Below are 11351 nucleotides of genomic sequence, written 5' to 3'. Positions count from 1 at the left end.
GTGATCCACCGACATCTCTAGGGATGCTGAAAGACAACGTCCGACGCCAATGCCTCACCATAACTCCGGACATACTTTACAGTGCTGTTCACAACATTATTCCTCGCCAACAGCTATTGTTGAGGAATGATGGTGGACATATTGAGCATTTCGTGTAAAGAAAATCATCTTTGCTTTGTCTTACTTTGTTATGCTAATTATTGCTATTCTGATCAGATGAAGCGCCGTCTGTCAGACCTTTCTTGAACTTTTGTATTTTCTTGGTTCTGGTAGAACCCCATGTCATTCCAAACATGTGTGTCAATTTGTACCTCTCTATCTACATTATTCCGCGATTTATTCAGTTTTCAAATTTATCCTGAATTTTTGATCACCTGGTACTTGAAGGATCCTACGACATCACGGTCCGGTGATCAATAGATCATCAGTTGAGATGCTTCTAGCCTGATGGTAGGTAGGGCGGTGACAGGCAGAACTGACGTATTTCATTTCGATCCCTTCGAAGAAAAAAATAAACGACCTAGCTACAATGCGTGTGATAAATTTTTCAAACGATCTCTGTAAGTGTGTTGCAACAAGCAGGAGTGGTCATGCTACTATTTGAAGAGTCATCAGTTTTCATGCATTAATACTTTGCTTGATGCAATCGGGATGCTGTCTACTTTATGGTACAGCTCAGAAGCCGAGTAAAGGTGGAGAACGGTCCACCGAAATTTGCTGACGTCACGCTGTGTGACTACCGTGCTCCCTCATGCTGGCTGGCGCATTCAGAATATCGCCGGGAGACACTTTCTCCAGGCTGCTCGGAATTGGAAGCACGCCACGCCGGCGACGTAATCTCCAGAGTATCCTAAAACCTGTTACCCTGGCACGTGACCGGAACTCATTTCACCCTCAGCTGCGCTGTAACCACTTCGACACTTCCCGTAACTTTTCTGCCTAGTTTCTGCATCGTTTCTGTGCACTCTCGTCATGCGAAGCGTATTTGTAGTAATCGGTAAATTTAAAAACACGTTTTAATGAAAAATAGACCCATTGATGTAGGTTTCAGTGGATTGATCTTCAAGCATCAGCAAGAATCAGAATCGATATTCAGTGATTCGAAAATCACGTCCTGAAATTTCATACGAAGGTTTTGCAAGGGTGTTGTATTCGTCTCACCACCTATTCACTTTTAAAGACACTTTAATACTGAATATACTCTTCAGTTACTGTTAAAATTTAATTTAAACGAGGCGTACGGCAACAGTATCAACCTGGAATTGTTAATATTACTGCTAAGTACACTGAACATTTGGTTCCTGACTTGGTTGTGGGAGCTATTTTTGTAACAAACAGGGAATTGTTTTCTTGTGCATAATAGCGAATAAGATAGTAATGGTAGCTAATAGGGTTTCTGGTACATGGCGCGTTGGGCCGTCAGGAAGTAAGTTAAAAGTGTCGTCCGAAGTGCGCCAACTCTCTGGGATCGCTCGTCACTGAGGACACCTCACGTGCTCGACCGCCGAGGGGGCCACCGTTCTTGTGTTCTGCTCTGTGACGCCGTGCCGACGTCTCAGCGCGACCCGCAGATCCTGAGCTGGTGCACATCTCGTGCTCCCCCACGTTTCCACTTCCATCGAGACGACAAGGTATAGGTGAGCGTATCGCGCACCGGCGACTTATTAGGCGGAAGTTTTCCACTTTATAACGGTACACCGTCGCCACAGTGACGCTGGATTCCAGTTATAAGGATAGGTTCTTTCCATGTTGGTTCGGACAACCAACCAGTGAACAGTAAAATTCAGATCCGCGGCGTTTATTCATGTAGTTGAGAAATGTGCTCCTTGAATCCGCTATCCTTCCGAGAACACCATAAAGGCGCCGATCACTAGTCCGTCATGTTAGATTCGTAGTGTCAATCTGTTGATTTTCGTGTCTACGAAGTCGAAAGTTTGGTCGAACTTTTGTAATAAACCACGAGTTTATTTTGATTCGAATTTCCTGAAAAGCAGGTAGTGTTTAACTAATCCTATTTTCATTTCCAACTGTTTTAAAATATTGTAATTAATTGATTTTGTAGCAATTCTCTAGCTTGGGATCTCATGTTCGTATCAAATTTCAGATAGTGCATTTCCATTCTTTTAAGTACATCAACATTGGGTGTTGGGGGTGTATCGGAGTCTAGATAGTAAAGATTCCTAAGTTCACCCAATTGCAAATTCTTTGGCCACTATTCTCTTTCGGTCTTTCCCAAGTCTTACCCCCGATCGCGTCCGTATCTGATTTAACAATGAATCAAGAGTGTCTCTATTTAAGTAGCTGTATCCAATATTTGGGCAACTGCCTTGCCGCAGTGGATACACCGGTTCCCGTGAGATCACCGAAGTTAAGCGCTGTTGGGCGTGGCCGGCACTTAGATGGGTGACCATCCGGCCGCCATGCGCTGTTGCCATTTTTCGGGGTGCACTCAGCCTCGTGATGCCAATTGAGGAGCTACTCGACCGAATAGTAGCGGCTTCGGTCAAGAATACCATCATAACGCCCGGGAGAGCGGTGTGCTGACCCCACGCCCCTCCTATCTGCATCCTCTTCTGAGGATGACACGGCGGTCGGATGGCCCCGGCAGGCCACTCGTGGCCTGAAGACGGAGTGCTTTATATCCAATATTTATTTTTAAAAGTGGTAATCTTTCTTCACTTCGTTTGTATGATGTTTTATGACTGTCTGATCTTGTTATTGTAGCCACTTCCCTTGTCATATAATAATTCTGCACAGATGTAAGCGAATAGTTCTACACAGAGTCTATGTTTGTACATTATTACGCTTCACTTATTTCTCAACATATAAACAAGAGAATCACTTGCATGAATATCAAGAGCTCTGATGCAAACCCAGTTCAAAGAAGAGAAAGCAGAAAGGTGGAAGGAGTATATAGAGGGACTATAGAAGTGCGATGTTCTTGAGAACAATATTATGGAAATGAAAGAGGATGTAGATGAAGATGAAATGGGCGATATGATACTGCGTGAAGAGTTTGACAGAGCACTGAAAGACCTAAGTCGAAACGAGGCCCCGGGAGTAGACTACATTCCATTAGAACTACTAATAGCCTTGGGAGAGCCAGTCCTGACAACACACTATCATCTGGTGAGCAAGATATATGAGAGAGGTGAAATAACCTCAGACTTCAAGGAGAATATAATAATTCCAATCCCAATCAAAGCGGGTGTTGAAACATATGAAAATTACCGAACTATCAGTTTAATAAGCCACGGCTGCAAAATACTAACACGAATTCTTCACAGACGACTGGTGAAACTGGTAGAAGCAGACCTCGTGCGAGATCAAAAAAATGGCTCTGAGCACTATGGGACTCAACTGCTGCGGTGATCAGTCCCCTAGAACTTAGAACTACTTAAACCTAACTAACCTAAGGACATCACACACATCCATGCCCGAGGCAGGATTCGAACCTGCGACCGCAGCAGTCGCACGGTTCCGGACTGCGCGCCTAGAACCGCGAGTCCACCGCGGCCGGCGTGCGAGATCAGTTTGGATTCCGCAGAAATGTTGGAACACGTGAGGCAATACTGACCCTACGACTTACCTTAGAACATAGATTAAGGAAAGGCAAACCTACGTTTCTAGCATTTGTGGACTTAGAGAAAGCTTTTGACAATGTTGACTGGAGTACTCTCTTTGGAATTCTGAAGGTGTCAGGGGTAAAATATAGGGAGCGAAAGGCTATTTACAATTTGTACAGAAACCAGATGGCAGTTATAAGAGTCAAGGGGAATGAAAGGGAAGCCGTGGTTGGGAAAGGAGTGAGGCAGGGTTGTAGACTCTCCCCGATATTATTCAATCTGTATATTGAGCAAGCAGTAAAGGAAACTGTTGTGTCGGCAGACTTGCCAACACTACGCACACTAATTGAAAGAGGCGGCCAAGATGCACGCGCTAACTCACGAAGGATGGAGTGAGGTCTGAAACAGGAGACTTAATGAATGCTATAAAGAAAAGTACGTAGCTCCTTTGGTACTTATCTTTTAATCCATCCTTTGTATACATCGTTCTTGATGAGACATCTGGAGATTGTGGCGATACAAGTGCGACTCTTTAGATACAAGCTATCTAAGGCTAATGGCGCCTTGCTAGGTCGTAGACATGAACTTAGCTGAAGGCTATTCTACTGTCTCTCGGCAAATGAGAGCAAAGGCTTCGTCCGTATAGTCGCTAGCAACGTCGTCGTACAACTGGGGCGAGTTCTCGTACGTCTCTCGAGACCTGCCGTGTGGTGGCGCTCGGTCTGCGATCACACAGTGGCGACACGCGGGTCCGACATGTACTAACGGACCGCGGCCGATTTAAGCTACCACCTAGCAAGTGTGGTGTCTGGCAGTGACACCACAGAAACAATAAAAATTCAAAGTAGGAATTAAAATCAATGGAGAAAAAATAAAAATTTTGACGTTCACCAATGACATTGTAAAGGACCTGGAAGAGCAGGTGAACGGAATGGACAGTGTCTTGAAAGGAGGACATGAGATGAACATGAACAAAAGCAAAACGAGGATAATGGAATGTAGTCGAAATAAATCGGGGGTTGCTGAGGAAATTATATTAGGAAATGAGACGCTTAAAGAAGTAAATGCGTTTTGCTATTTGGGGAGCAAAATAAATTATGATGGACGAAGTAGAGAGGATATAAAATGTAGACTGGCAATGGCAAGGAAAGCGTTTCTGAAGAAGAGAAATTTGTTAACATCGAGTATAGATTTAAGTGTCAGGAAGTCTTTTCTCAAAGTATTTGTATGCAGTGTAGCAATGTATGGAAGTGAAACATGGACGATAAATAATTTGGACAAGAAGAGAATAGAAGCTTTCTAAATTTGGTGCTACAGAATAATACTGAAGATTAGATGGGCAGATCACATAACTAATGAGGAGGTATTGAACAGAATTGGGGAGAAGAGAAATTTGTGGCACAATTTCAATATAAGAAGGGATCGCTTGATATGACATATTCTGAGGCATCAAGGAATCACCAATTTAGTATTGGAGGGCAGCGTGGAGGGTAAAAATCGTAGAGGGAGAACAAGATATGAATACACTAAACAGATTCAGAAGAATGTAGGTTGCAATAGGTACAGGGAGATGAGAAAGCTTGCACAGGATAGAGTAGCATGGAGAGCTACATCAAACCAGTCTCTGGACGGAAGACCATGACAACAACAACAAATAATTTTTTAAATACTTCGTCTTCAGAATCTTGAACATTGTGATGTTTGTGTGCCTCATTTTTCTAGATCTGCGGCAGAAGCAACTGTGCAGCCAGCTTCTTCTGTATCGGAAATTTCTATTATCGTGGATGTGTTGTTGTGTACGTACGCAGTACTATCATCAGACACTTAAAGTGACTGATTCTAGTCGTCCGTGCCTTCTGCATTTATATTCAATACAATCACTTGTTCTATAGTACCCATAATTGATAAGCTTCACGTGTGCGTCAGTTTTCCCTTAAGGGACAGTTTTGCTGGTATATTTCGTAATTTAAATAGTGTAGGTATAGAATCCCACACCAGTTTTCCGAGTACAGAAACTGGTTGGTTGGTTCATTTGGGGGAGGAGCTATACAGCGTGGTCATCGGTCCCATCGATTTAGAGAAGGTTGGGGAAGGAAGTCGGCCGAGCCCTTTCCAGAGTACCATTACGTTACTTGCCTGAAGCGATTTTGGGAAATCATGGAAAACTCGTATCAGAATGGCCAGACACGGGTTTGAACCTTCGTCCTCCTGAATGCGAGTAAGGCGTGCTGCCGGCCGGAGTGGCCGTGCGGTTCCAGGCGCTTAAGTCTGGAACCGATCGACCGCTACGGTGACAGGTTCGAATCCTGTCTCGGGCATGGATGTGTGTGATGTCCTTAGGTTAGTTAGGTTTAATTAGTTCTAAGTTTTGGGGGACTGATGACCTCAGAAGTTAAGTCGCATAGAGCTCAGAGCCATTTGAGCCATAAGGCGTGCTTACCACTGCGCCACATCGCTCTGTCAAAACCTGGTTGCCTGAACTCATGCCCCATCTTTTCTTCCATTTATTGGCCTTTACTTTTCCTAAAAAGAAACATTAATCTTTAGTTGACATCTGAAGGTTACAGTAGAACCATAACGTAACAGCTGTATAATGTTATGTGTCATACCTTTGAATGCCTTATAGAGACGCAAGGAATGACAAGCGTGGTGTCTCGTTTTATTATTGCTGCAATTTACTGTGTCACATAAACTCTCTTTTCCAAAAATTTTGTTACAAATCAACATAAACAATACTATTCGCCTGTTTGTGATATGGCATTCAGCTTATTGGTCACTTGGCCCTCTGCAGTCGCAGTGTATGAGACGTATAACCAGATGTGTCACAACATGGGCTCTTAGACTGTTTTATAAATGCCAGTATTCTGCCAGTAATGACACAATATAGTCTTGATTATTTATATAATGCTTACAAATACCAGTAGATTCCGAAGTTTTGATTCTGTAAGCAAGGAGCTGTGAGCTCCTAGCACGACGTAATAATATTCATCCTAAACAGCTGTTAGTTGTATGGATCCTATACCGTTAGTTATTCCTGTTATTGAAGTTTTTGGACACTGAGTACCGAAAGAAACTGGTATAGGCATTCGTATTCAAATACAGAGGTATGTTAACAGGCTGAATATGGCGCTCCGGTTGGCAACGCCTATATAAGATAACAAATGCCTGGCGCAGTTGTTAGGTCGGTTACTGCTACTACAATGTCAGGATATCAAGATTTAAGTGAGTTTGAACTTGGTGTTATCGCCGGAGCACGAGCGATGGAACACAGCATCTCCGAGGTAACGATGAAGTGGGGATTTTCCTGTACGACCATTTCGCGAGTGTACCGTGAGTATCAGGAAACCTGTAAAACATCAAATTTCTAACATCGCTGCCACACGAAAAAGATCCTGCAAGAACGGGACCAACGACGACCGAAGACAGTCATTCAACGTGATGGAAGAGCAATCTTTCCGCAAATTGCTGCATATTTCCATACTGGGCCATCAACAAGTGTCAGCGTGCGAACCATTCTACGAAACGTAATCGATATGGCCTTTGGGAGTCGAAGGCGCACTCCTGTACCATTTGTGACTGCACGACACAAACCTTTACACCTCGCCTGGGCCCGTCAACACTATTGGACTGTTGATGACTGGAAACATGTTGTCTGGTCGGATGAGTCTCATTTAAAATTTACCGAGCGGATGGACGTGTACGAATATGGGGATAATCTCATGAATCCACGGACCCTGGATGTCAGCAGGGGACTGTTCACGCTCGTGGAGGCTGTGTAATGGTGTGTGGAGTGTGCGGTTGGAGTGATATGGGAGCCCTGATACATCTAGATACGGTTCTGACAGGTGACACATACGTAAGCATCCTTTCTGATCACCTCCATTCTTTCATGTCCATTGTGCATTCCGACAGACTTGGCAAAAAAGACAATGCGACATCCTATACGCCCAGAATTGCTACAGAGTGGCTCCAGGAACACTTTTCTAAGTTTATACACATCCGCTGGCCACCATTCTCCCCACACATGAACATTATGGAGCACATCTGGGATGCCTTGCAACGTTCTGTTCAGAGGAGATCTGCATCCCCTTCGTACTCCTACGGATTTATGTACAGTGCTGCAGAATTCACGATGTCAATTTCCTCCAGCACTTCTTCGGACATTAGTCGAGTCTGTGTCACGTCGTATTGCGGCACTTCTACTCGTACGTGCTCGGGGGGGGGGGGGGGGGAGTACATTATATTAGGCAGGTGTACCAGTTTCTTTGGCTCTTCAGGGTATAATCCTCGAAAGCCTTTTAAAGCAGATACTGGAGTGAGTCGTGATCTCGTCATTCTGGATACTGGGGTGTTGTTTAGTATGGATTTCTAATTTCTTAAGCACTTTCCTTCAGTTACTTTATACTGCAACTCGAAATGCGTTTTCAGTTCCATGAGACGGCGTGTTGTCTAACGAATACGGTTCAGTACTGTAGATCTGTCGAAATTATATGACAGAGTTCATATTTGTTCTCATTGTTCCTTATTTTAAAGGCCCTCTCTGTTTATTCAGTGTACTCCCTGTCACATGATGCAACACTTTACTACGTTTTCACCCGATTTATTATACATATAGCAGTCTTCCTTCATTACTCATTGGTGATTTAGGTGCTGTATGAGCTGCATGCCTAAAGGCTGCTTCCTCGTGGACGTTAGAGTTGCATAAACCTCTGTGTTTCGCCGAATGAGTTGCTGTAGCACAATGAAGGTATACGCTCCGTCTCGTTTCTTGGATCTTCTCTTAAGTCATTGACAGCTAATTTCATAACCCAGTGTGAATGTTTTTGTATCTACAATTTGTTAACTTTGTTGATGCTGCGCTCTCCCGCAGTTTACCTTCAACATGCTCAATGAATATGTTCGCAATAGTTTCAGATAACTAGATGGGATTGCTAAAGCTGGCCAGAATGGCCGAGCGGTTCTAGGCGCCTATGTCCGGAGCCGCGCTGCTGCTACAGTCGCAGGTTCGAATCCTGCCTCGGGCATGGATGTGTGTGATGTCCTTAGGTTAGTTAGGTTTAAGTAGTTCTAAGTTCTAGGGGACTGATGACCTCAGATGTTAAGTCCCATAATGCTCAGAGCAATTTGAACCATTTGAATTTGAGCATTGCTAAACCATTGTACTGCATATAAAAGTTATTAGCAAATGGGAAATGGCCGAGCGGTTCTAGGCGCTTCAGTCCGGAACCGCGCTGCTGCTACAGTCACAGGTTCGAATCCTGCCTCGGGCGTGGATGTGTGTGATGTCCTTAGGTTAGTTAGGTTTAAGTAGTTCAAAGTCTAGGGGACTGATGACCACAGATCTTAAGTCCCATAGTGCTTAGAGCCATTTTTTGAGCAAATGAGAACATATGTATTAAAATCAATTCTAACCCCTCCTATAAATTCGATCTTTTCTTTTGCTGAAACCGGTATTTCAGCATATTATGACTTTGATGACTTTGACACATTCGTGAACAGGCACATGTACGCAGCAGTTGTTTATATCCGGAGCTAGAAACTACAATTCGTCCTGTATGTGTTTCGCTTTAAGTTAAGGATTGCCGTTGTGTTGCAAGCCAAACTATGATATCGAAAAACTAATTTAGCTCTCAATATTTCATTTCATACTGTTATTAATTTGTAAGCTGGACTGTTCTTAGAATTGTCAACAGGACTAATCGGTTGCACTTATCTGTAAATTATTAGCTGTGCCGTGAGTCGTAGAGTTGTGAGGTTCATCAAAATAGGCTCTCTCTTTCCTTTCCAGTTAGCAACACAGAATTAATTTTTATATTATTTTCTAAGTCTGTTTGAAATTTAGAGTATTTCATTTTCCACAGAAGATTTGATGTTCCATTGGCTGTTACAAGTTAACACCAAGTATCGTATTTCCTTTGTCTACTAAAGCAATGCCACCCTTCCCTTTAGCCAACCTCACATTCTTCCATTCTTCTTCGCAGTACACTGGAACAGTATGAGTTGGTGGTGGACACTTTCTGAAATACAAGGTTTAAAAAACAGACGTGGCGAAATATTGAGTACACTTTCCTCGTGCGTATGCGAAAAAAATCTTGTACGTACATGGACGCAGAAGTGCTTTATTTCGATGCAACAATCTTTTCTACAGCTCTTCATGGCATATTAACCATAGAAGAACCCCAGGAACAGAACTTTCTAGTTCTGTGTCTTACTTTAAATGTTAAAATGCCTTATATTAGAAACTAGATCTTTCGAATATCCCACTAATAAAAACTAAGCACTGCTTCTTATGGAGAACGTGGAGGACAAAGCATTGTTCAACATCTTCCTATCCATCAGTCATGGAATATCTTACTTAGAAATAGAGGGGCGTCAACTGCAATACGAGGAGGAATACTGTCGTGCACGAAGTCAATGTCTCGTTTCAATGGTAAAGGCACTTCTTAGAGCAGATAGGGGAGAAATTTCTCTTAGAGAATACTGTAAATTCGCCCCTGCTGTTAAGATGGATTACGAAACGGTGAACAAAGAAAATTACAACTTCATCAGCCATAAAAATAAAAAAAAAACATTTTATGTGGCAAACATTACGTGTACCAAAGACGTTAACGTGAAATTCTGTTACCTTTTATTCCTATACTTTCCGTGATTAACACAGTGTGATGTGACGTAAAAAATGAATTTTAACACTCATCACATACGTCCACATTCCACAGGGCGATCCAAAAAAGAAGAGATTGCAGTTGTTTATTGCACAGAAACTACAAAAGATGGAAACACATTCCATATGTCACTGGACTGATGAAGTTTCAAAGTTTTATGTTCACACAGCCTCGAGCCTCGAGAAACACTGGAACTGTAGTGCTTTTCACTTCACGCACGAATAAACGGGTCCCTGTTTATTGAATCGGCAGCTTTAGGTAGTCGCTTTCTCAGTTCTTAGAGAGTACCTGCCATAGGTCGGACGAAGAATTTGTATTTTATGTTGCCACGCAAAAGTAAATCGCACGGTGTGAGGTTTGGTGACCTGGTAGGCCAAAAACAATGAACAAGGTCTTGTCTTCCACTTCTAATATAAAGCTGTAGGTGTGTGTTGTTAAGGTAACGTCGCACCTCAAGATGAAAATGAGGCGTGGTGGCGTCATGGATGAAAATGATAACCACTGCGAGTCCCAAGTTACAAGATAATTACAATGAGAGCATTAACAAGGCTTTTCTCATCCTCGATTTCACTTATCGTAGTAATCACACCATACTTTAATGAGCAGTTAAATACTCACACAACATTTGTAACTTTAGGTAAGACCGTACGTACATAACATACAGTATTAAGTCAAACCCCTCGGATGCTAGTAGCAGTGCTTTACAAATTTTTGTGTCATTATACTACCAAGTAGTACAAGTTTACGGACCCACAGTACTTTTCCCACGCACAGTAGCATATGCCGCATTAGAGCAACGAATGTAGGAAATAGTATGACATTCATAAAGACACTGGCAAGACAAGATCAGTATTAGGCGCACAGAATAACATCCCACACTGTCAATTACTCGATACCGCTATTTCCACCGGCGTTACGATTCACGGAGCGAAAAAATCTGTGCTCTTCTAATATACCAGTAATATTGCTGTTGTTGTGGTCTTCAGTCCAGAGACTGGTTTGATGCAGCTATCCATGCTACTCTATCCTGTGCAAGCTTCTTCATCTCCCAGTACCTACTGCAACCTACATCCTTCTGATCTGCTTAGTGTATTCATCTCTTGGTCTCCCACTACGATTTTTA

General features: G+C 42.9%; 1 pseudogene; it reads left to right on the top strand.

Moving 5' to 3' along the window:
• The first annotated feature begins 2317 nt into the window (after positions 1-2317).
• Positions 2318-2434, top strand: LOC126200046 (5S ribosomal RNA; annotated as a pseudogene).
• The last annotated feature ends 8917 nt before the right edge of the window (positions 2435-11351 follow it).

This window comes from Schistocerca nitens, chromosome 8 (assembly GCF_023898315.1).
Source record: "Schistocerca nitens isolate TAMUIC-IGC-003100 chromosome 8, iqSchNite1.1, whole genome shotgun sequence".
NCBI lineage: Eukaryota > Metazoa > Arthropoda > Insecta > Orthoptera > Acrididae > Schistocerca > Schistocerca nitens.
Note: the sequence above shows the minus strand (reverse complement) of the source record. Positions and strands in the feature narration are given on the sequence as shown.